The sequence below is a fragment of the Aythya ferina genome, assembly GCF_964211825.1.
Source record: "Aythya ferina genome assembly, chromosome: 21".
NCBI lineage: Eukaryota > Metazoa > Chordata > Aves > Anseriformes > Anatidae > Aythya > Aythya ferina.
In genome coordinates, this window is record NC_140319.1 from 3,821,165 (window position 1) to 3,844,705 (window position 23,541).

Sequence of the window (23,541 nt, forward strand, 5' to 3'; positions counted from 1 at the left end):
AGAAAGCTTTGCCTCACCCCAGCTGTGCTCCTGCTGCCGTGGGAGGCGAGTGCTGGCTGCAGCAGGGAGCAGAGCACGGAGATCTCACGGGGAAGAAACGATGGGGAAAAAAGTCGTGGTTTGGGCCAAAGCAAAGAGGAACCTTCCCGTTCGGTCAGGATAGAGGCTTTTGATGAATTTTTGCAGCCGCTCTGTTTCACACGAGCGAGGGAGAAAGAGAGAGAGGGGAAAAAAGAGAAAGGGAAGGCAGTTAATTTGACTGAATAAAGATAAAAGAATGCAAGTGCCGCCGAGTTTGCTGTTTCTCTGGACATTGTGTAATGCTGCGGAATCGGACGTGGTGCTCGGGCTCCTGCACAGAACTGCCCAGGGAGGGATCCAGCCTCTCTGCTGAGTGTTTTTCAGAGGAGACTTCCTCACCTCTTCTCCTCTCCACGAGGCATCCACTTTGAAAGCAAATTTGTGGCACTCTGGGCTTCCTAAATCAGAGCAGTTTGCCTTTGATCTGAGCAGTGAATTTCTGTTTTCTCCCCGCCGCAGGGAAATGCCAGGATGCCTGAGCGCAGCCCTGACACACGCTGTCCCTTACAGCCCGGCCGGTCTGGGACGACCCCGGGCGTTCCTCCCAAGTTATTTCAGCTTTTTGGGGTGGGACGGAGGGCTCCAGGTGCTTCATTCGGGAACAAAGGAGGGAAGGCAGCACTGCAGAGGTTGCAAGGCAGAGCAAAGCCCTTGGATTGCAGAAGGTCTGCGAGGTCCCACCAGGTCTGGATTGATTAGTATTCAGTATTTATAATATCTCCATAATGGTAAAACAAAAGAAAACAAGCCCAGAGAATGCATTTTTAATCATCAATCATTGCTCTTTGTTTGTCGTGAATGAGCGGCGAGGGGAAATAGTCTCCCATAATCACCTCCCTTCACATCGCCTGCCACACGGGCCTCAATGATGTGCTGAAAGGGAAATAAACAAACAAGCAGCAGATCTCCGACTAAATCCCAGGGACCTGGGTGCTACGTGGGTTATCACACCCGCAGACGGGGTCCTGCTGAAGATACAAGGTGGGGGATGGATGTGCAGAAGCAGGAGAAGTGAGCATGGGTGGAGCATTAAAAGCAGGACAGAAAGAAGGGCTGGGGGCTCAGAGGGGCAGCAGGTGGAGGAGGAAGGAGTGAGCAGTGGTGAAATAATCGGTGACCAAAACGCATGTAAGGACAGAGGCTTCACACGGGACGTGGGACATTGGGGTGGAAAGCTTGAAAACCCACCTAGTCCAAAAGAATTTCAACCTTTGCAGTACCCGAGGATCACGTAACTTTAGGATTTCCACATGAAAAAAATGTGTGTGTTTTTTTTTTCAAGGATAGCATTCACACTAGAAAAAAAAAAAACACTGAAAAGCCCACAGTTTCTATTAAGAGCCCCAAACCCCATATCTTATCAGGAGCAGCACCACGCTGAACTTCTCCAATGGGATCCCCACTTTGATCTCCCAGCAGTTCTCACAAGGCCTTTATTGTAGTCCCAAATGCCTCTTGGGAGGGAGGGAAACATTATAATTCTCCCTTAATAAGCGAGATAACAGGCTGCTGGGAGGGTAAGGCCCAAATTTCCTAAAGCAGGGCTGGTGACTCCACACCCACTCGCCGCGCTCAGCTGCATGTTCTCAGAGCCGGGAGCCCCGAGCCATCAGGACGGGCTGTAAGGAGCAGACACGCTACATCTGAACCCTATTGAAAAATAATAAAAAGGTAATGACTTTGTCATTACTGGACATGGGTTTGTCTGTTGGCGAGGGGGGAGGCAGGGGAGGTTTTCTGCGTTCAGGCTATAAATAACGTTGCCCATTATCCCGCGCAGTTCCCGTGCATTCCTTAGCCCCTGCTTCGCCTCCAGTGCTCTGGGCAGCCCATGGAGCCCCCCGTGACATCCACCAGGCTGGCACACACCACAGGGAAAAAGGAAAGGGCCAAGCATGTTTGTGCCCATGCACCAGCACCAGCAGGACCATAAGGACCCTGAGGAAGGCAGAGCTAAAGCAGTGGCCTCTTCTTGCCCGGGAGGTGGGTGCGGGGTGACCACACGGGAGCAAGTGTCAGCGCAGGGCACATATTGGAGGGATCACGTTTCAGAAGAGCCCTTCGATGAAAGTGCCTCCCTCGATAAAAGCTCTCCGTGATGCTGAGATGGAGTGCCGGGGGGTGCCGGCTTGTAGTCGGCTCGACTTCACCCCCCTAAAGCAGCCACGGGGCCGTGTGGCAGCTCCACGAGCAGCTGGAAGTTGGTTGCAAAGCCTGGCGCTGGAGAAGTTTAAACCAATTAGTAAAAGGCCAGAATAAACCGTGGTGGCTCTGTCGTAACCAAAACCTGGGCACTCACCAGTGCTGCCTCTCCATTTGGTGGAAGACATGCAGAATTGCACATCTCGCTGGGTGGAGTTCCCTGGTGCAATGGGGACGGGAAAGTCCCGGAGAGCTGCTGGGCCCTGGGACCCACCTGGAAAATAGCAGCACTTAAACCAAAGGTGTGTTTGGGAGGCAGTGTCCTGAAATGTAGATGCCTACAAGGATATTTTTAAAACTGCATTTATATAACTAGCTTGATATAATTAAGGACTGATTTCAGCTCAAACAAAATAACTCCCTCTTGCACCCAAATTGGAGTCTCCACACTGAGAATTGCATCTGTTGAACTAAATTAGTCGGAAAATCAGGACAGCTTTATGCTGTAAACAGACGGAGAGCCGTGGAGGATATTCCAGTTCTGTGTCCAGCTCTGCCACTGATTCACTGTGTCCCTAGGCAAGACTCTTAAGTTTTCCCATCTATAAAGTGCAATAAAACCTGTGTAGGTGCCAGGTGATGTAGTGCTTAATTAATTAGTAAATTAATATAATGAACTCTAACTTGAAGGTCTGTATCAGCACAAATGAATTGTTAATATAAATTTTTATTATTTATTGCTATTTAGTTGATTATTTTCTAACACAGGCAGGCTATTACAAACATACAACTTCACACTTGAATTCCAGTTTTATTATTGTTGTTGCTTATTTATTATTGTTTTCTTCTGCATTTATTTATTGTCTTTAGTAGCCTCCCTTAGGACTAAGCCCCAAAGCAGTGGATATTACCCAGGTGCACAGAACAGTGAACTCAATGGAAAATTTGGGGGCAGAACTGGGCTTAAATACCAGATCCTTCTTGCTAAACGCCAGGACTTCTGCTTGAACCTTTATACAGATTTAAGGCAAATAAAGCAGATAAGAACGGATTCTAAACCAATTCTTATCTCCCCCACTGTATACCAGCCAAAAACCCGTCTTAGTCTGTACACCTATAATATGCCCCACGCAGTTTCAATATTTTTATTACATGCTTGCGTGCTGATAATTGTTATATATATTTCTAAACAAAAGTTGGAAGTTTCAAAACTCGGGGCCTGATCCTTTTCGATACAAGTCTTGCCCCACTGCTGCCGGTGAAGCAACGCCTGCTGCGCTCCGCGGCCGTGGCCCAGGGTACGAGGGGACCGCTCCGCTCCCTCTTCCTGCTGGTCTGCACGTGCAAAGCAATGGTTAGCTGCCTGGGAGCAAACGGCCCTTGACAAACAGTGGCCACAGGTTATTCTGTGACTGCTTGTGCCACTCTTGTGATAAAAGAGCGAAGGCAGATAATGTTATGTCTGCGGCTGAAAAAATGCCTCCTCCTCCTGTGCAATGACTTTTCATTTTCCATTACGAAACTAAGCAAATCCACAAGATTTTTCTAGTGCATGTCTGGGTGATTTCTTCATTCTGCCAGCGAGCTGTGAAGCAAGAGGAGAAGTCCTGGGTAGCACCTTGGTGTGCTCTAGGCTTGGCAAAGGTTGCTTGGGATGCCTGCTGGCTGGGGGGTCGTCCATTTGGGGCGGATAACTGGGTCCGGTTTGGTGGACCAGTCAGCCTAGAGCTCGGCCTCCTCTCTTACAGAGATTAAATGTCCCTTGGAGGAACTGACGTGGCACAGAGGGCAATGTAAAGCATGCCAGCTGCTCTGGGAGGTCAGGAACGAGGCATCGGGGCCTGAGGCTGTGTTGCCCCGTGCCTCAGAGCTCCAGGAGCCCCTTTGGTGCAGCCCTTCGTCTTCCCCTCTGCACAAAGCAGTGGCCACATCGCAGCAGGGTGAGCTGAGGACAGCGTTCGAGCCTTCAGCGCGTAGTTCTGTGCTTTTGTCATTTTAATCCAGGCCCTTCTTGTGTTGTTTTAGCACCATTTTTCTTGTGTGAGGAATTTCGTAAGGCTAAGAAAGTTTTCTCGGGCTGCACATGGAAGGCTTAGCCAGGTGGGAGCGCGTCCTGGGGTTACCGCCTGGCCTCAGCGCTCAACCCACAACAGCTCTGCTGTCCTCGATCCAAATACTCCCTTCTGTAGGGCTTGCACTACTCCTCACGCTCATATCTCACCGCTTCCCAGCAGTGCATGAAGGAACTTGACAGATCCTCGCTCTCTGTGTCCTTGCACCCCGTAGGCGATGGCGGCGTGCCTGCACAAGCTGCCGCCACCCCACCCGGGTGGAAACCAGAGGACCCCAAGCAGAAGGGGGGAACCGTTCTCAAAGCTGGGCTCGGGAGAGGAATTTCAGGATTTAGCGGCGAGTTTTGGGCAGCTGACATAGAGGACAGTCTAATAATGAGTTTGGATGTTATTATTGCTAATTGCTGAATGATAAATAGCAAGAGAGGTGTCCTACAATTTCAGTCCATGGAAATTTATTTGAAATATGTAGTTCAATACAACCAATGTGTTATGGGCAGGCAGCTTGCAGTGAGCAGGATGTCCTCTCCCCAAGGGCAGCAGCTGATGGTGTAGCTGCATGATACGGTAACTGAAGAAAGACTGGGAATACACAAAACCTTTTTGGAGACGGAGGGGCATGTGGAGTCTGGGCTGCCAACGGTCTTGTGCAACCAAACTGCTTGTTTGTTAAATGTTCAGGCGAGCAGGAAATAGCAAAGGCAGGACCCATAGCTGTGTAAGGTCTGACTGGTTACAGTACGTACTGGTAAACTGGAAGGGGAAGGGAAGGATGGTCATGTCCACAGTTCCTTTTTTTTTTTTCCTTTTTCTTTTTTTTTCCCCGTTGTTGTGTTGTATAGTCAAAAAAGAAAAGAGCAAAAATGAGAGATGTTTTGGTTAGAACTGAAAAGTCTTCAATCCCAACGGGGCTGAAGTGGTCTGGTTTGAGTCAGACCCTGAGCAGTGGGCAAGGAATCTCCCCTGGCAAGAAAGTGAGTCTGCGCTGAGCTGGCCCACTCCTCGCACACATCTCGCTCTGCTTCTGCTAGCAAAGGCGTGGCGGTGAATTTTCCACTTGGTGGAAATGCTTTTAAACCATTGCAGAGATGTGGGGAGAAAGACAGTCGTCTTCCAGTGGGCATCAGAGTGAATTTTGGTATGTCCAGAACTGGAAAAAGGCTCTTGAGGTTGCCTCCCCAGTGGCCATCTTGCTCCTTTCTTAGTCTTCCTGTGCTTCAGACCCACTTTTATGATAGATGCAGATGCCGGTGCTTATGGTTTGGGGGCAGTATTGACACAAGAACACAAAGGACTTCTGAGGGTGGTGCCTTATTACAACACTAAATTAGCTGGAGAGAGATTACTGCACCACTTAAAAGGAACTCCTGCAATGGTTAAATCTATACAACATTTTCATCCACTGTTCAACACGGAAGTAAAATTGCTTTGGGTTGATGACAGGAAGATGCTGCATAAATAGTTAAGTATGCATCATTTGCAATTTGCTAAATTATTTTATTTCTATCTAGACCGGGCTGTGCAAGGTGTCATTACCTCATGCTCTATCTGATGGAGGAGCCTTTGCTGGGAACTGCCATGGCCGGCACCAGCCCTGGGCTGCGCGGGGCTTTGCGCAAGCGAGCTTCGGAGAGCAGGGACAGAAAGGTCAAAAGACACCCGCAAAGCCACCGAGCTGGGCTCCGAAACCAGTGTGGAGAGAGCTTTGGGGCAGGCTGTGCTTGGGCTTGAAGGTGTTTGAGGGGCAGCTGTGGGGTGCCAGAGCCCTGCCGCCTGCAGGGAGCGGCGAGCTCTTGGCGAGACGCGCGACCGCCGCAGCGCTCCGTCCTGTCCCCAGCCCCTCCTAACGAGGGCACGCCACGGCGCTCCAAAATGAGCCGACTTGCAAGCAGGAGGAAGACCATTCAGTCTGCGCTCAGCACCTCAGATGAGAGAAATGCAAAAAAGCGAAGGAGAGAAAATAATAAGAAGTAAATGCAATTAAAAATAACGATTCAGACTTAATTAAAGGGCCCTCTTCTCCCAACCCTTCATTCTTCAGGGATGCCTCATAAGGAGAAGAATCCATAGCTTAGGACCTGCTCTTTCATACTTTTCTACCAGAAGCTGGGACAGTTCCTTGCAGAGACTCATGCTTTTTAGCCTGACAGTGTCTCTCCAGCATAAGAATTCAACAAGTTTGGTCTTTTAACTTCAGGACTCTGTAAGTACTCGCTGCAGTCACTCGAACAGCCACACAGTTCTATTTACTTCAATAATCCCGTTTTCATCCCTATTCTCCTGCTTTCTTATTGTGAGCAGGTAAAAATACAGAACCACGGCGTGACAAATACCAAACAATATTCCAATAAACAAAAGCCCGGCTTCTGCAAAGACGCAGACGCTTCAGACGCTCCGAGCATTTCCCCAGAAGCGCGGCTCTGCGCCGTAAATTCAGCCTGCTTAGGAGCCTGGTCTTCGCAGGGACCTAAATATTTCACCGAGGAGATGTACATTGCTGAACTTGTCTGTTCAAAATTCATGAGTCAGACCCCCCGCCAGCTGCCCAATTACAGGATTTTCTCAAAAGCTGTTAAAAACCCATTTCTTTGGAAGGTTCCTACTTGTCCCCTGGCTTCTGGGGCTTTGGGGAGCACGAGGCCACATTTCCAAGCTCCCTTGTGTAAACACAGGCGCTAGAAACATGTCATTCCAGGGGCTGGGGATCAAAGCAGAACACCAAATATTGGAAGACTCACAATAAAAGCTCAAGAGCTGGCAGCGGTCCTGCAAACACTCATGTATATGAGTCACTTTTACTCACATGAGTCGTCACATCGAAATCAGAGGAATTAGACTATTATTATTAATTATTGTTATTATTTACGTGTGTGGCAATAGCACGTAGGAGCCGCGATCGCGGAGCCGGGCCCCATTGTGCAAGGCACCGGTAAATCCAGTGCAAAACCGTGGTTTCTGCCCCAAAGACCTTCCAGTGCAAGCATCTGACAAGAGACAACAGGTGGAGACAGACACAGGCAGGGAAGCGCACGGGAAGAGCGAGACGCTCCTGCGGGAGGCTGTGTGTGGGTGTGCTGACGCAGAGCTCCCTGCTCCCAGCGAGTGAAGTTGGTCGAGAGTTTACAGGTCTGCAGAGCCGGGGCCTGGGGCAGCCCCGATCCTGCAGGCCAGAGACGGGGGCAGCTGCCTTCAGCGGTGTGCAGCCCCAAGGGACGAAGCCGCGCGAAGGCGGCGGTGCCGGTGTGTGCCATGGGGTGCCAGTGGGTGCCATGGGGTACCGGTGTGTGCCATGGGGTACTGGTGTGTGCCATAGGGTGCCAGCGTGTGCCATGGGGTACCAATGTGCCATAGGGTACTGATGTGTGCCATGGGGTACTGGTAGGTGCCATAGGGTACTGGTGTGTGCCATGGGGTGCCAGCGTGTGCCATGGGGTGCCGGTGTGTGCCATGGGGTGCCAATGTGCCTTAGAGTACTGGTTTGTGCCATGGGGTGCCAGTGTGCTATGGGGTGCTGTTGGGTGCCATGGGGTACCTTTGTGTGCCATGGGGCACAGGTGCGTGCCATGGGGTGCTGGTGGGTGCCTTAGGGTACTGGTGTGTGCCATGGGGTGCCAGTGTGCCATGGGGTACTGGTAGGTGCCATAGGGGTACTGGTAGATGCCATGGGGTGCCGGTGTGTGCCATGGGGTACCGGTGAGCCCCAACTCTTGAGCCCGTGGTGCCCTCGCTGTGGATGCTGTGGCAGAGCCGCGACCCAACCTTCCCCCCCAGCCCTGCCGTGCAGCACTTGCAGCAGGACGGAGGACAGCGGAGAAGGAGCAGGCTGAACCCCAACCCCGTGCTCCCAGCTGGGGGCTGCGCTGCCTGCCCGCTGCCCGCTGCCCGCTGCCCGCCCGGCTGCGCGCACCCAGCGGGGACCCCCCCGGTGCCGCTCCCGCAGCGCTCCCCGACTCGCGAAGTTCGCAGGGAAGCGGCCGGGAGCCGGGGGGGGGCTGCGAGCAGCGCGGGGCACGGGGACGGAACCGGGGCGAGCTGCGAGGGGGCCGGGGGGGGGGGGCGCGGGGCCGAGCGCGGTTCCCGGGGGAGCTCCCGGGGCAGCCGCCCCCCGCCGCTCCCCGTGCCCCGGGCAGCGCGATCCGCTCCGGGTTTTGCGGCCGCCCCTCCCTTTCCCCGCCTGCCCTGCCCGGCTCCGCTCCGTGCCGGCTCCCCCCCCCCAACCCCCCCCAGCCCCTCTCCGGGCGGGCCGGGCCGGAGCAGGAGCGGCGGCTGCGAGGAGCGAGGAGGGAGGGGAGAGGGGAGAAAGGGACGGGGGGGGGGGGGGGAGCCCGAGTCCGCTCCGCGTTTTGCAGCGCGCCCCGCTCGCCCCCCCCAGGTAGCGCTCGGGGCCGGCGGAGCGGCGCGGGGAGGAAAAAATCCGGGATCAGGGCAAGTTTGGATGGCGCATGCGCCCTGCCGCCCGCATCCCAAACACACGCACATTGCCCCGCGCTGCACAACTCGCCGAAGCCGCCCCGGCGCAGGTAAGAGCCCGCACAGCCCCCCCGGCACCGCACGGCCCCCCCCCGGCACGGCACGGCCCGGCACGGCGCGGGCAGGTGGGCACCGCACGGGCTGGGGGGGCCCGGGGGGAAGCAAGGGGGGAAACGGGGCGAGGGGCGGCGAGCGGGGAGCGGGGGCGCCGGGCGCTGCCCCCCACGGCCCTGCCCGGCCCTGCCCGGGGAAGTTTCCTCCGCGGGACCCCCGCAGCCCCCCGTTGGGCAGGGGCCGCGCGGTGCCCCCGTTGCGGCAGGTTATTTTTACCCGGTGGCATTTGCAGAATGCGCAGCTGATTTGCCGGCCGGAGCCAGGAAGTTTTTTCTCCCCCCCCCCTCTCCCTCCCTTCCCCTCACTCCATTCCCCTCGCTCCCCTTCCCCTCCCCTCTGCTCTCTCCCCCCCCCTTCTCCCCTCCCCGGGGGTCCCGCCGGGTGCCGGGGGCCGCGCACAGGTGGCGGCACCGCCGGGACCCCCCCGGGCACCTGCGGGGAAACTTCGGGGGGTTCGCACCGCCACCCCCTGCCAGCCCCCTGCCAGCCCCCTGCCCCGCTCCCATCCCCAGCTCCCCCCCCCAGCTCCCCCGTCCCCGTGCCGGCTGCGCCAGGTGCCCTAACCCTAAAAACCCTCAATTCCCCGCACAAAAAAAAGGTAAAAAAGCAGCTTTGGGACTTCTTTCCAGGAGTCCTGCCGCTGCTTTCCACCTCCCCTTTATTTATGTGCTGCTGCCACCTTGTTAGCTACCCGAAAGGTGGCTCGGAAGAGTTTATGGGGGAATATTGCTGAACTTCGGTAATCAAGTTTCCAGATCTTATGCCTCCTGTTTAATTTATTAGACTAGTTATTTATTCTGTTGATGATAATCTGTTGCTGGTTTCTATGGAGATGTTAAACTGATCTCTTTCAGAAATCAAACTCCATATGCACTAAAACGTTTAAAGGAGCAGTGTCCCCTTTTGTTGTCAGACTTTGTACCTTTTCGGTGCTTTTATTGGGCTCCCGTATATTCCGTATATTGAAGTCTGAAGTTGAGGCTTTGTGCGAGACAGAGCTTATTATGGCTAACAGAAAGTCAGGGCTTTGATCCTTTTTTTTGCATCATCATTTAAAACAGATCATTTTTCCCCCCTCATCACACGAGATAGCAGAACCCTTTCAAGATCAAAGCGTCCAGCTAAAAACTATTGTTTAAAAAAAAATAGAAAAAGAGCCTGTTAAATTAGGGGGATGTTTCCTTAATCTGCTTATTTTGTTCTAAAGGTTTTTGTAGCGGTGAAAACAACAACAGCAGCAGCAGAAACTTGTGGCAACTATATTGTTATTTTTATACCTCCCAAGTCCTTTTAATGTTAAAATAAGTTCAAAGTCAAATATCCCTAAAGATAAAGTGCTTGTTAGGGTGTTTTTATTACTTGGTTTCCGAATGTGGAAGGTCAGAATCCAGAAAGCAATCGCATTAGAGAAGGTTTTAATAGTCTTTGTCTCATCTTAATGAGAGAGAAATCTCAAAAACATTTTCCCCGCAACATTTATCAATTATTTTAGAGAAGTCTCCCTGCCTGTAGCTCACTTTCGGGTATTTGCTAACTTATCCATCGCCTTCTTACGTGCCATTCCCTGCGGTATCGCCTCGTACAAAGTAATCGAGGTGAGAGAAGGGAAAATTGTGGTGCTTAAAATTTGTACAACTCGGACTGGGCTGGTCAGGCTGACGGACACAGTTGGGGTTTTTGCTCATCTTCTGGAGGAAAGTTGAAAGGTTTGCAGAGAAAATGCTACCAGCACGCTGCGTGCTTCATGTAGCAAAAAGCCCTTCTTGTACTTTCTCATGGTGCCTCTTCAGAAGGTTTCCCCTGCCTGAAACAGAGACGTTTCTCCTCTCGGTACGCTTCTGCACTCAGCTTAAAAATAAAGGAATAATCCCAGAGGAAATAGTGCGTGGAGCCCTTATAACTCAAATCTATTTGCGTGTGTGTTTGTGGATATATACATATATTTTACATATATATACGTGCATATGGAAAACACCTAGGTGGTTTATGAGCTGTCCATACCAGACTTTATCTGTTTTTTCCTCGTTAATTTTTCTCTTTTTTTTTTTTTTTTGTGATTCTGAGTGTGGTGGATCATTTAATTTATTTTTTTTTGTAAATCTTCTGTTTATTTGTTTGATTTGAATTGCAAACAGAATTGACTCTGTCAAGTAAAAAGAGGAGGGGGGAAAAAAGGAAACACTATGGCTTTAAACTCAGGAGTTTGCATATTCTCCTTGTATCTTTCCCCTTTGCTAATTATTGTGTTGTTTTCAGAGCAAATATGTCATATCCATGGCGACCAGGCAGGTTTATTGTCTTTCAGAAGCAATAGCTCACATAAGTAATTAATGACTTCTTTTTTTTTCCTCTGGCTTAGGTTAAACAGATCATTCAAGGAAAGTCATATCTCTCTCTCCCTCTCTCTCTCTCCTTTTTTTTTTTTTTTTTTTAGCCCAGTGACATAAGAACATGAGTTAGAACAAGAAAATACTTTAACCAAGAAGTCAACAGCTTATTTTTCCTCATTTCTTTTTAAAAGCTCCAAGTGTCAGCTTTCCCCACACATGACGTTGTCATTCTCGCAGTTTCAGAGCGAAGCCTTGGTAGAGGGAAAAGCCACTGAAAGCTGGAGTTCAGTTGGTGGCTGTGCAGCTGAGCAGAGCGTGTGCGTGGCTCTGGGCGGACATGTGTGGGGAGGAATTATTCTTGCTTAAGGGTTTTGCTGTGCACTGGGAAAAAAAAACATTTCCCTCGCTCTTCCCTCCCTCCCCCCCCCCGTTCTATCTGCATTAAAATCAGTGTTAAAATAAAGGTGTGTTTTTGTATCTTACAGATTGTAATTCAAACAGTTTCCAGGAAAGAATTAGTAATTCATTTTTATATACGGCGTATATACACACACGCTTGAGCTCCACCCAAAACAATCAAGCTAGCTGGAAAAAAAAAAAAAAAACTTATTTCCTTTTTCTTTTCAAGCCCAAACAAACTTGCACAGTGACTTTCAAAAGCTTATTGCAAATAGCCCCCCGTTTTTGCCAGGAGTTTGCTGCAGGTATGGATCTTGCCCCTTCCCTTCCCAACTCTGTTTCTTCCTATTAAAGCAGAATTTGCTATCTGTCCGAGCCAGGGGCTGGTTATCCGCTGTGATTTACTGAGGTGGTGATTTTCTCCCCCCCGCCCACCAGCACCCTCACTCCTGTTTTGTTTTTGCTAATTTCATTTTCCGAAGGATTTATACACGGTCCAGCTATATAAATTCCTCGGGAGATAAAAGCGCCGCACACTTCCATAAACAAAAGCTTTTACTCTCATCCTATGTTCCTTTTTTCTTCGAGTAAAAAGGAAAAAAAAAAAAAAAAAACCCTAAAAGCAAAACCCCAACCCATCTGATTGAGGCAGGTATCGTAAATGCGTGCTGGTAATGATTCTGTATTCCACAATGCTGCTACTTTAACTTTTAAAATCTGTTTCCTTTCTGGTTTGTAACATTAATCAAAGAGCCGCTTCCTTCCAATTTTTCCACAGACTGGGGCTAATTAGAACCACTCGAATCATATTTTGTAAATTCCATGTGGATGTTACTTTGGGTTTCAAGATCGCAAATGCCTCAGGTTCAGCCTGCCTAGGCACTCGCAGGCTTATTTTTATTAATGCTGCTGCCTCCCAAACCAGTGCATGGTTTCTCTCCATCCAGCCCAAATAGATCTGTGGGTTCGCACGTGGGGTGTGTAGGAAGCAGACGCGAGTTAAGGAAAAGGAAAGCCAAGAAGGAAAGGGATTTTGCACCGTGGTTTCCCCAGAGCAGCAGAGAAGCCCTAAGTAACGCGAAGCTGAGGATTCAACAGACTTGATAATTGAGCCCTTAACCTCCTGATGTCTATATCAGAAAAACAGAGCCTAGCAGAGGGAGACAAAGAATAAAAGCAAACAGTGGCTAGGAGGAAGCTGGGGAGACGGCCGAGATGTTGAAGTATGGTTCAGGATGCGTATAAATCTCTATATTGCGTTTCCTTAGGCTCGGTTTTTCCCTCTGGCGAAACGCAGCAGGTTTAAAGGTGGCTTTGGGAGAGCCCTGATGCTTCGAAGGCAGCCGCCAGCCTGGCGTTTGTGTGGCACCAACAGCTCCAACTTGGGGAGACTTCGGGAACGGGCGCTCCCGGCTCCCTCCTGCCTTTTGTTTTTTGAGGACCGGGCTAGTGATTTTTTAAAAAAATATCTTTGTGGGCAGTTAAAGAGCCAGAAGTTGGGAGTTTGAGGTCGTGTTTGTTAGGCTGTGCTGAAGGGATTTGAATCGAAGCACTTGGAGCACCCGGCAGGGCGAGTGCCTCCCCGGCGCCGGGGGCAGCGGGCTCGTGCCAGGGACCTCCAAGTTCACTCGCTTTTGGTGAGAACCCTGCAGCTTCAAGGAAAAGCAAGAGCGCGTCGTAAATTTTGCTAAAATTAATCAACCGTTTAAGAGCTCCACGTTAACGAGGTTTTCCAGGCAAGCAGCTTGCTTCTCCTCTTCTTCTTCTTCTTCTTCCTCCTCTTCTTCTTCTTGCTCGTTCAAAGTCCGAGAGGGCTGGGGGAGAGGGGGGAGAGTGTGAGCGAGAAGGGGAGGGGGTGGGATTGGAGCAGAAATAATAAAAACAAAAAGGCTGGATTTGTAGAATATAAATCCTCATGTGTCCTTGATCCATATTGTCAGGTTTTTTTTTTTTTTTTGGTCGGATTTGTCCTGTGTGCCTTTGACGGAAAAGGCACGTAGAGAGAGAGAGAGAGCGCGAGCGACAGAGGGGGAGAGAGAGAGACGTGTCACTGCTTTGGAGCTCATTATCATTCTTAATAAGTCTTAAGGAATAAAGAGGAGCATTGAGTGTAAATGCTGGGTAATCCTAACACTCCTCAAGGTGAGAGGAGTCTCGAGGACACAGAGAAAGAGAGCGAGGAGGAGGGGGCTGCTGCGGGGGCAGCGGAGGAGGTGTGGATGGAAGCGGTTTTAGGGAAGGGGCACGGCTGGTGGGGCGCCTGGCCCTGCCTTGGGCTTCGTCCCACGGCCTGCACCGGGAAAAGTTGGCTCCAAGTTGGCATCCCGGGACCGTGGGCAGCCCGTGGGGCGAGCTGCGGGCCCGTGGTGGTCTCCAACAAACTTCTCTAGGAGCAAGGAGCCCGCTGCCCTCGTGCTGGAGGGTGCCATGTGGGTCGGCGATCCAGCCGTGCCTCGCTCCGTGCCGCCTCGCCGCTTCCATCCCTGCACACCCCGTGCTCGGCTGCCCCCAGCTCGCCCTCGCTGGGTGCCAGGGCTCCTGCTCCTGCTCCTGCTCCTGCTTTCACCCAGCCGCTGCCCTGCGCCTCGGCCGTGCGGGCAGGATGCGGCCGAGCGGACACTAGGTGGCTGCCTGCGAGGCGCTCGGCTCCTCTAGTCCTGCTGGTGGGCTCCTTCGCTCAAACTTCAGGCTGGCAGCAAAACGCGGAGAGCTCTCTGATCGCGCCGAGGATTGCGATGTGGCGCTGCCTCCCCGGCAGCCTGCTCGCAGCCGGGTCCGAGCCCGTGAGCCCCTGCGGGAGTGGGAAGGGAGGCGAAGGCAGGGGCTGTGCTGCTGGCTGCCACCCTGAGGGGTCGGGAACCTGCCTGTGCCGCCGGGTCCTCCCCTCTGCAGGCTCTGAAGGGTGCACTGTGCCTTTTGGGGAAAGCGTTTGGGGGTTGGCAGAGCCCTTCTTACCGTGCCGGGGTGGAAGGGAAGGTGCTGTGCCCGCAGCCGTGCCTGCTGCTCCTCCTCTCTGCTCTCCTACCCCAAGCCCGGTTACAGGCACGTGAGTTGGTTTCTGTGTTCCCTCTCTGGTGCAGCCCGTAGCTGCTGGCTAACGGAGGAGCTTTGCCTTTTTTAAGAGACTCTGCGTGCCTCGGAGCAGGTGGGAAGGGGTGGCGATCGGTTGGCCTGGAGGAGAAGCCGAGCACAGTGAACTCTTGCTGAACGCTGATTTTCTGGGCCCAGGTGCTTGGCTTCAAGGTGAAGTGTTACATTGGTAATATTATCAGGTATTAAGGTATTAGTGATAGAACTGCGGGGCTTGCCTGGGCTTGGCAGGGAACCACTGGGGACCTGTACTGGGGCTGAGTTCATCCCGGTCACTCCGGTGGTGCCCTTCCAGCCTGCCCCAGCCCGGAGCTGCAGGCAGCAGCAGGCTTTGTGCATCCCTTGCCTGCCGAACCGTCCTGAGACCACCGATGGCATGGACCAAGGAGGGACGGGTCCTCAGACCCAGGGGTCTGCCTGCAGCCCCTTGCACTCGCCCAGGCCGATGGCAGGGGGTGAGATGTCAGCTAGGGCCTTCCACACGTGGCTGAGCTGGGCAGATGGGCGCTGGAGGTCTGGGTGCCTGTGGAGGCCTCGCGTGTAACCAGGGTGGCAGGGGAAGGCCTGGTGTTGGCAGAGCTGTCGGTGATTCAGGGCCTGCGGCTCCCTGCCCGCGTTGGCGTTTTGGGCTGGTTTCCTCCAGCAGGTTTCCCGATTTCCTTCTGCCACCGGTGGCACTGAGTTGCAATAAAACTTTTCCATTTTGGGCCCAATGCTCTGTAAGGACAGCGTGCAGCGGGAGCTTAGCATGGAGAAGGATGCTTAGCGGGAGTGGGGCTGGCTGCCTTGCGTTACCTGCTGGCACAAACCCGCCTGGGAGGTGCAGGTGGCCGTTGGCTGTCTCTGCTAAGCCACTTGTTTCTTTCCTGCTTTTGCTCCTACAAGCGAAGGGAGCAGGGTGCTTTACTCCCTGTCCGCCCCGCGCCTTCCCCAGCATGGCGAGGCAGAGCCCTGTGAGCAGCACCGTGTGAGCGCAGGCGACACAGACGCATGCCGGGCGATGCCATCGCGGCTCGTGGCCTCAAGCTCCCTCCCTGCCACCCTTCCCAGCCTGTCCCCATGCCGTGGGAGCAGGGGCTGTGCAGATCCTCACTGGCCTGCTCGCTCCATGATGCGGCTGGCAAACAGCTCCTGGCCTGGCTGCCTCCCCAGGCGGCCGTGCCCGCAGAGCATCCTCTCGGAGGGCTGCTGGTGGCGAGCCCCTCCCTGCGCCCGGCCGGGCTTTATAGCGGGGGAGCAGTGTCCTTTCACACTGGTGAGCCAGCAAAATCTCTCCCCGGGGTTATTGTAACCTCTCTGCAGCGATTTGCAAACAGGCGTTGGGAGATAAAGTCTGGGTGCCGAGCTCGGGGCCAGTAGGGCAGATATGAAGCGGCAGGTTTATGAAAGGGAAGGTGTATGAAATGCAGCCTGCATCTCCCATTTCACTGCGCTATGCCAAAACACACAGTTTCTTATTTCAGTCACTGTGATCTTTCAAGGAGGTTAATTTCCATGACGAACTCCGGGCCACGTGCTCGGAGGATTTATCTAATTAGACTGACACTTTTCTTTTTTAAAAAAGAAAATTAAGCTGCACCTTGGAGGACTTAAGTATTTTAAACTGTGGGAGCGGCAGCAGGCAGCGTGATCCCTGCTCGCAGAGCACGGAGAGAGGAAATTTCCCCTTTTCCAGTTTCCCCTTTAAGACTTCACTAAAGGTCCCCGTGTGCTTAATTCTCGTGCATGGTGGCTGGATGCTAAAGAGTGCTTCATCCTGCCTGAGCGAGTCCCTAAAGCCTCAGCCGGCTCTTTAACTCGTGCACACTATTGATGTTCTTGGCTGGGACGTGTTCGGGACGGAGCGGAGGGTAAAGGGGAGACGCGTTAATGCTCCTGAGCCACGTCCTAGAAAACCTGCATCCTCCCCAGGCAGAGCAGAGTGCCCGCGGCGATGCAGCGGCGAGGTGCTACACGGCCCTCATCCGGCACCGGGTCAGTGTCCTTGTCTGGTGCGTGGCCCCATGGGAGACAGAGACCCTGGAGAGCCCCCAGCCCTTCGTCCAGTTTGGTCGTGTTTGGGATTCCTGCTGAAAACGCCTTTTAGATGAGCTGGGACTGGGTTGTAATAAAAACAGAGGGGTTTAGGCTGAGGCTGGTCCGTGCGTGCGAGCGCCGTGCCTTGCTGTGGCTGGAGAGCTCTCCCGCTGCAGGCAGGGAGTGATGCTGAATCTGTTCCCATCAGAGGGCTCCTGGAGTCCTGCTTTCCGCTCGCTGCCTGCTGCTTGGCGGGCTGCTGCTGCTGCTGCTTGTGAATCCGGGTCCAGACCACTTGAGGACCGGCACTGCTCCAGCCCAGGAGAGGCAGGGAAGGTCTGTGCAGGGCGCTGTGCTTCTGACAGCCCGGGCTGGGGCAGAGCAGTGTTTTAGGGGGTCTGGTGTGAACAGGGGGAAGTGTCCGTGCAGAAGGTTAGCTTTGCTCACTGGTGGTAATTCCTAACCGGTGATAATTCACCGAGTCCTTCGGAGCTGTTCACGTTGCAGCGCTGCACGGAGCGAGGAGAAGGCACCAGGCTCGGCCAGGGAGGTGTCTCTGGGTGTGCTGCGGTCCCCGGCTGCTGCACTGAGGGGTCCGCGCTGGGTTAAGCCTGAGATTTAATTTCAATTTGTCTTTGGAGAGGAAAGGAACAAAAATAAATATTTCCTGTCCTTTCCCCCTCACCCCCCCCCCTCTGTAATGCAAAAGAAAAGGAGAAAGAAAAATAATAAAATCTGCCAGGCACTCAAAGGTCTAACCAATAAGAGCCCTGGCGGCTGGGGAGCGATCGTTCTGGCTTGGTCAGCCATCCCTAACAAGTTACGGGTTGTATAAACTCCCAGCTTACAGCTGTAAATTTACTCAATTTTGAATACAGCCACGAGCTGGCTCAGCAGGATCCGAAGCCGTCTGCTCCAGTGGTCGTGGTATGCTCGAAATGCCCTGCTTCGGGGGGCCCCGGCTTTGGCCACGTCAGCGTGGAGTGCTGGGTCCTGCACCGTGCCACATGTGGCTGCCCAAAGCTGTCACCGTGCCAGTGCCAGGAGGGCAGGACGGGGTCCCTGCACAGCCCAGGACCCTCCCTGCAGGGCTCGGAGGCCGGGGGTGGCTGCGAGGAGCCCGGCTCTGACGTGGGTCGGTTGCTGCAGAAGGGCCCGGGCTCCCCGAGCACCTGAAATGGTGCAACAGCCTCCGGTGCTCCTGGAGAGCTGAACTTTGGGCTCCTTGGTGCTGAATCCTCGCTGCAAATGGGAATGGGTTATTTGTGCTGAAAGGGAATTTAGCCCAGGGATGGAAGTGAATTGTGGTCGCCCCTTAAATGCTAAGAAATGGGGCAGTAAGCAGCGGGGTGAGGTGGGCTGGGGGCAGAGCGGTGCACCTGCCCGAGCCTTCCCCCTCCCGTGTGCTGCATTTCATTGTGGCTCGGATGGGGAAGTGTTTTGTCTGAGAGAAATCCTTTTGTCTTGGAAGGAGGTGTGGGGTGCTGCCTGCAGCTCTCACTGACACCTCTGCCTTCACCAAAACCCCTGTGGTGCTCTCTGCTTGCTGGGCGGCAGGGATGGCTGGAGCCTGCCTGGGCCGTGCCCTGCTCGTGCCATCTCCACAGCACGGGCAGCTCCCTGGGCTCAGGCTCCCCCAGGTACAGGAACAGCGGGGGAAAGGCCGTGCGGATAACCTGGCTCTGAACACAGCAAGTGCTCGCTCCTGACCTCAGCTCAGAAAGGAACACGGGGGGATGCAGACGCCAGGTTTGGGGCCGGTTTCCTCCTCGCCTTCCTCCTCCCCGCTGCGGAGCGGTGCTGGCTCCCCAAGGGTTAAGGTGACTCATGGCCCTCTCCCCAGCTCGCTGGCAGAAGCTCCATCCCAGCCTCTAATTGGTGCTGTTTGCTCTGCACTTTCTCGCTCTGGTTTTGATGAAAACATTTAACCGGGAGCTTAGTGTGCAGAGGCTCCCAGCTGACAGCCGCCGCGCCGCCTCTCCCGACTTGTCCTTGCTGTGTAAACCCGGCAGCCCGGCTGCGGGGCGCAGGGGAGGACGAGTGTGCCCAGCCCCTGCCCCCTGGCTCCGCTCCTGCTGCTGCTTCACCTGCCAGGCCCTCGGGGTCCAGCCCTGGCTCCGCTCTGCTTCACCCTTCAGCAGGTCCTGTGCCACGGAGGGAGGCGAAGCTCTGGGCTCTGTTCCACGAGGGTGACCTCCTCCTTCCTTCCTGTGCCGTTAGGGAGCTTGTGCAGGGTTTTCCCAACACCATTTTTTGTTCCAGCTGTTTCAAGCAATAAACCACTTGTCTGTAAGCTCTTGGAATGAGTTTCACCCCAAGAAGTCTTGGCTGCTTTTGATTTTTGCCACGCAAGTGGCGGAGAAGTTACCAGGCCTTGGTGGAGACAGTCCTGGGAGCGGGCATGTCCGAGCCGCTCAGCTCCTACCTTCCAGAACCCGTAGGCAGAGCAGAGCTGAAACAGCCCCCGGGGGAGATGCCAGTTTATCTGTGTTGCTGCTGGAAAACACATTCAAATTTCTGCCCAAACAAGAGATTGTGTCATGCAAGAAATTCATGTGAGCCCGTCGGGGCTGCCACTGCTCTGATATTTCTTTACGTTTCTTGCCTTATCTCTGGTATCTACCCCATGCACGGCAAAACAAATCCAGATGGGAAAATGTATAAACCAGAAAATCTGGATTCTCCGTTCCTGGAAAAGCATGGTTCCTTGTTCTCAGCCGCCTCCGTGTGTCATGGGGTCTGCCATGAAATGATGCCAGAGCTGTTGAAAGAGGCCAGGGCTGCGCTGAAGGAACGCGGCCGCGATCCAGCGCCCTGCACGAGCGGTGGGCAGGGGCTGGAGGCAGCAGGGATTGCCCTAGGGAGGGTCGACCACCACGGAGACACTTCTCGTCTTCAGATCCACCTGAGGACCATGTTCTCCATGGAGCTGAGCCCACTGAAGGAAATTTTCTGCCTCTTCCCTGACCCTGAGCTCAGGTAGTTGGGAGCCAAGCGCATGAACCTCGTTAGGAGCAGCAGGGGCTGGGCCAGGCGCCCGCTCGGCACAACGTGCTGCCTGTTATCAGCCCCGAGAAAGGGGAGCGAACAGGTGTAGGCTAACAGCGCAACTGAGAGAGACCAAAGTGCATCATAAAATAAACAAACAGGCAGTGCTCCAGCTCCCCCAGATGCACCATTGAGTTGCAGGGTCTACGGCGTGCTTTTGAACGTGCTCCAAGCAAGCGCCCGCCTGGGGCACCGCTTAATTTGCAGCCAGCATCGGGCTGCTGCTTCCCCGTGCTGCTACAGCCTGGAAGCCCCCGGCCCCGACGGCTGTTTTGGGGCAGCGGGAGGGAGGTGGCGTGGATGGGGCTGGGGTCGGGAGAGGAAGCAAAGCAGCCCTGGATGCAGAGAGGAAAGCAGCATCCGTGTCATCAGCAGGGATCGTAACCACCCCGTGCTCGCCTTCCCAACCTCTCCGGTCTTTAGGGAGGAGCGCGTCCGTTCTTGGCATTACAGCCTTCCATCCAGAAATGTCTCCATGTGAAGAGCTCCTTGCCGGGTTTGGGTCCTTACTACACGAACCCCGTTTGCCCCGTGTTGCTCGGGGATGGCCGAGCTCGCGGCGGTGCTGCCGGCGTTTTGGTTGCGTTTCGCGGAGCAGCGGCTTGGCTCCCTGCACCCCGTCAGCAGCCAGAGCCTCGGTGTCTTAGCGTGACTCAGCCGCTGGAATTGTGCTTACCCAACAATACCTTTTGTCCTTTGCCCAAAACTCTTGGCCAGGAAAAACGAGGGGGGGGGGGGAGAAAAGAAAGAAAAGATAAAATTCTGCATTTCGTTGTCCTTTCATCGCAGGTGGTGCCAGTTGGTTTTCGCTTTATTTGTACAGGGTGGGGAGTAAAGAAAAAGAAAACAAGGTGGAACTCGGACAAGGCCCAGGAAATGTTTGAGCCTGACAACAAACTTCCTTTTGTTCAGGGGAGCAGGGGGAAGAGAACAGAAAAAAAGGGGCAGAAGACCAGCTGAAACCAACCTCAGCACTGTGCTCCTGGGCAGCTTTCTTCTTCCTACGTGTTTTTGTTTGAGGTTTTTGTTTTGCTCAGGTGTCTTGTGATAGCTCTGTTTGCACTGGGGCCTTTGTGTGCTGCCTTCCAGAAGGTGGATGGATGAAAGGTTTCCTTGCGGACACCGTTGTCCTTGGAAGGGGGGATTTGTGATTTAATGTAGGGTTATCTGGCTGACTGATGCAAGATCCTTCCCCTCTGGCCATCCTGAAGGGTGGAAGGAAGGATGAAGGACCACGCCGTTCGGGAGAGGCAGAGGAACAGTTCAGAGGACGCAAGTCGTGGTTTGAAAAACAGAAACCAGAAGGGTTTGTTGGTGAGAAAAGGAGGAGGACTTAGGAGGCAGCTGTCAGGGATCCTGCCAAGAGGACTCCTGTACCAGCAAGTGGTAGGAAATAGACCCAGCCACAGGAAAACTCTCTGAGCAGCTTGTTGTTGGCCTGAAACCTCTGCTGCATCGCCCACAATGACGTTCTTTCACAAGAAGAATTGGGAATCGTGGAACAGCTGCCTGAGAGGCACTAGGAATCGCAGTGACCTCGTGCTCTGTGGGGCCAAATGGATTCTGGCGGGGCCGGGCTCCAGCAGGGGGTTCCAGCCAGCTCACTGGTGCTTTCTGCTGGCACCCTGCGGGCCACGTGGGGCCCTGAGCTCCGTGGGGCACTGAGCCCACGTGGTGTCTGTGGGAACAGTGGGGCTGTGAGCAGCCTGGGGTGAAAGGCTGGAGGGTCTCCTTGGCCAGGCAAGAAGGGTGTTGCACTGCTTCATTTGTGACCTCACATGGGCACCACGATGTGCTGCGTCAAAAGGAGTGAATAAAGTTGGATCAGCAGCGAGGCAGGTGCTGGCCGTGCTCTCCGAAGAGAGGTTGCGTGTTTGGGGTCGGGGTGTAAGGGGGAGTGCAGCCGGAGTGCACGAGAAGGAAGAACAGAGAGAGCTAACATCATGGAGCTGGAGCGATGCTGTCTGATGCTGCGCTTCCCTCAGGTCTCTTACCGAGGCTTACCCTTTTTCTGATGATGGCCAAAATCAGCGATGCGCTCAGTATAATAGACGAACAAATTCCAAATCTGCGTGGCACTGGGGAGGTGCATTCCCTGCAGTTACCTTGAGGTGCACCCTTGGCGCCCTTCCTTTTCGGCACGGGTTCTCCCGAGTTTCACCCGGCAGTGCTGGGGCTGCTCTCTTCCCAAAGGTGGATCAGAGCCCCCTGGGCTGCGGGACACGGTCCCAGTGAGCAACACCAGCACACAGCCTGGCCTCGGCGAGTCCCAGGCGAGAGCTGGAAGGTTTCAGCGACAAAATAACGCTCCCGCAGCTTTACGCTGGGAGCCACCGCGCTCGGGCTGGTCCTCAGCCCGCGCCTGAGTTTTTGTCTCTGCACAATGGAGAGAATAAAACTTGTCTGCGCCGCGGCTTGGAGCGGAGAGCTGGGGGCCAGTGCCAGATGAGAGGCAGCTCCGCAACGCGGGCTGTGCTCCTGCTGCTGCTGCTGCTGCTGGGTTTGCCTGGAGTTGAGGCGTCTGCTGCCGGGGGGCTCGGGGGGTCCGGGGGAGCTGCCTGGGGGGGCTCGGGGGAGGAGGAGGAGGAGGAGGAGGCTGGCAGCGGGGTGCTGGCAGCAGGAGCGGTGGCGGCGAGCGAGCGGCTTCCCTGCCGCCCATTCCACACGCAGGAATGACTGTGGGGAACGATTTCAAAGCCACCACTATGGAGATTAAGGGGATGAGAATGTAAATCTCAAGTAAAAAGGTAATTGAATGTAATAGCAAACACTGCTCGGTCTATGTTAATTTTAGCTCTTCCCCTGGATACAAGGCGCTGTATTAGTGTTTTATTACCATTTTGTTTGCACTAATAAAATAGTAAAATTTATTTCAAGGAAGTTGAAGGATGGTTTTACAATGCAAATTTGAAGAAATTGGACTTTTCATTTACGCCACTGCTATTTTAAACCCTGAAGGGTGTAAATTAGCCTCCTGTGCCTGGGTGAAATCCACCGCTTCCACAAGCAGGGGGAGGATTTGATGTGGGGGAGAGGAGAACAAAACCAAATCATCTGAATATTTCAGAGAGACGGAGATGTCTGATAGGAGAAGGAAGGCCTGGGACCACCGGGGGGACGGGCTGGAGCCGAGTGGGAGAGCTGCTGGGCAAACTGAGGTCTGTGGTGAGCATCAGGAAGGGCAGAGCAGGGCACTGTGCCCCGTGCTGGCACATCTCCACACCTCCTGCTGATGAAAGAGGCGATGGTGACCGGGGCCCACGGATGCTCCTGGTGGTGGAGAGCTCCCAGCAGCACGGAGGCTTTGGGTGGGTTGTGCTGGAGCTCCCGGAGCCCCATGCTCACGCTGCCTGTACTTTCCTTCTGCTCTGCTGCCGTCGTCTGGGTGCCGGAGCCCAGCCCATGGGCGGCCGGGCTCTGATTCACCGCTGAGTCACGGCGCTGCCCGCAGCGGAGCCTCTGCTCCTCCAGCACGGTGACCTCCTTCGGGCAGGACTCCCCCGGTGTGCCATGGAGAGGGATGGGCGCATGCTCTGGTCCCTTTCACCTCCGTGAAGTCGTTTATCGCAGCTGTTCCCATCACACTGTCTTGCCACTGCTCAGCCTTGCTATAAACGATGCTGTAAAGGGCAAAGACACGGACTCGGGGCCCTGTGTGGTTCCAAAGGTCCCGTGCCACTTGGCCACGTGCCTCGGGGAGCCGGGCGTCTCCAGGTGTGGAGGCATCCGCTTGGCAGCTCGCTTGGACCCTTCCAAGCTCCTGCAACAGTTCGGAAAAT

The 23,541-nt window shown here is 54.2% G+C and overlaps 1 protein-coding gene across 4 annotated transcripts in view; it reads left to right on the forward strand.

The window, feature by feature from the left end:
- The window catches only part of CASZ1 (castor zinc finger 1), a 254,650-nt gene that overhangs the window by 73,122 nt on the left and 157,987 nt on the right, over window positions 1-23,541 (forward strand). For 3 of the 4 annotated variants that reach the window (XM_084494866.1, XM_084494869.1, XM_084494870.1), the window contains exon 1: window positions 8,615-8,815. The exons of the other annotated variant lie outside the window; for it this stretch is intronic. The gene's annotated coding sequence lies outside the window, so the exon portion shown is untranslated. Of the gene's footprint in view, window positions 1-8,614; window positions 8,816-23,541 lie in introns of those variants that run through there. 4 annotated transcript variants of the gene reach the window in all.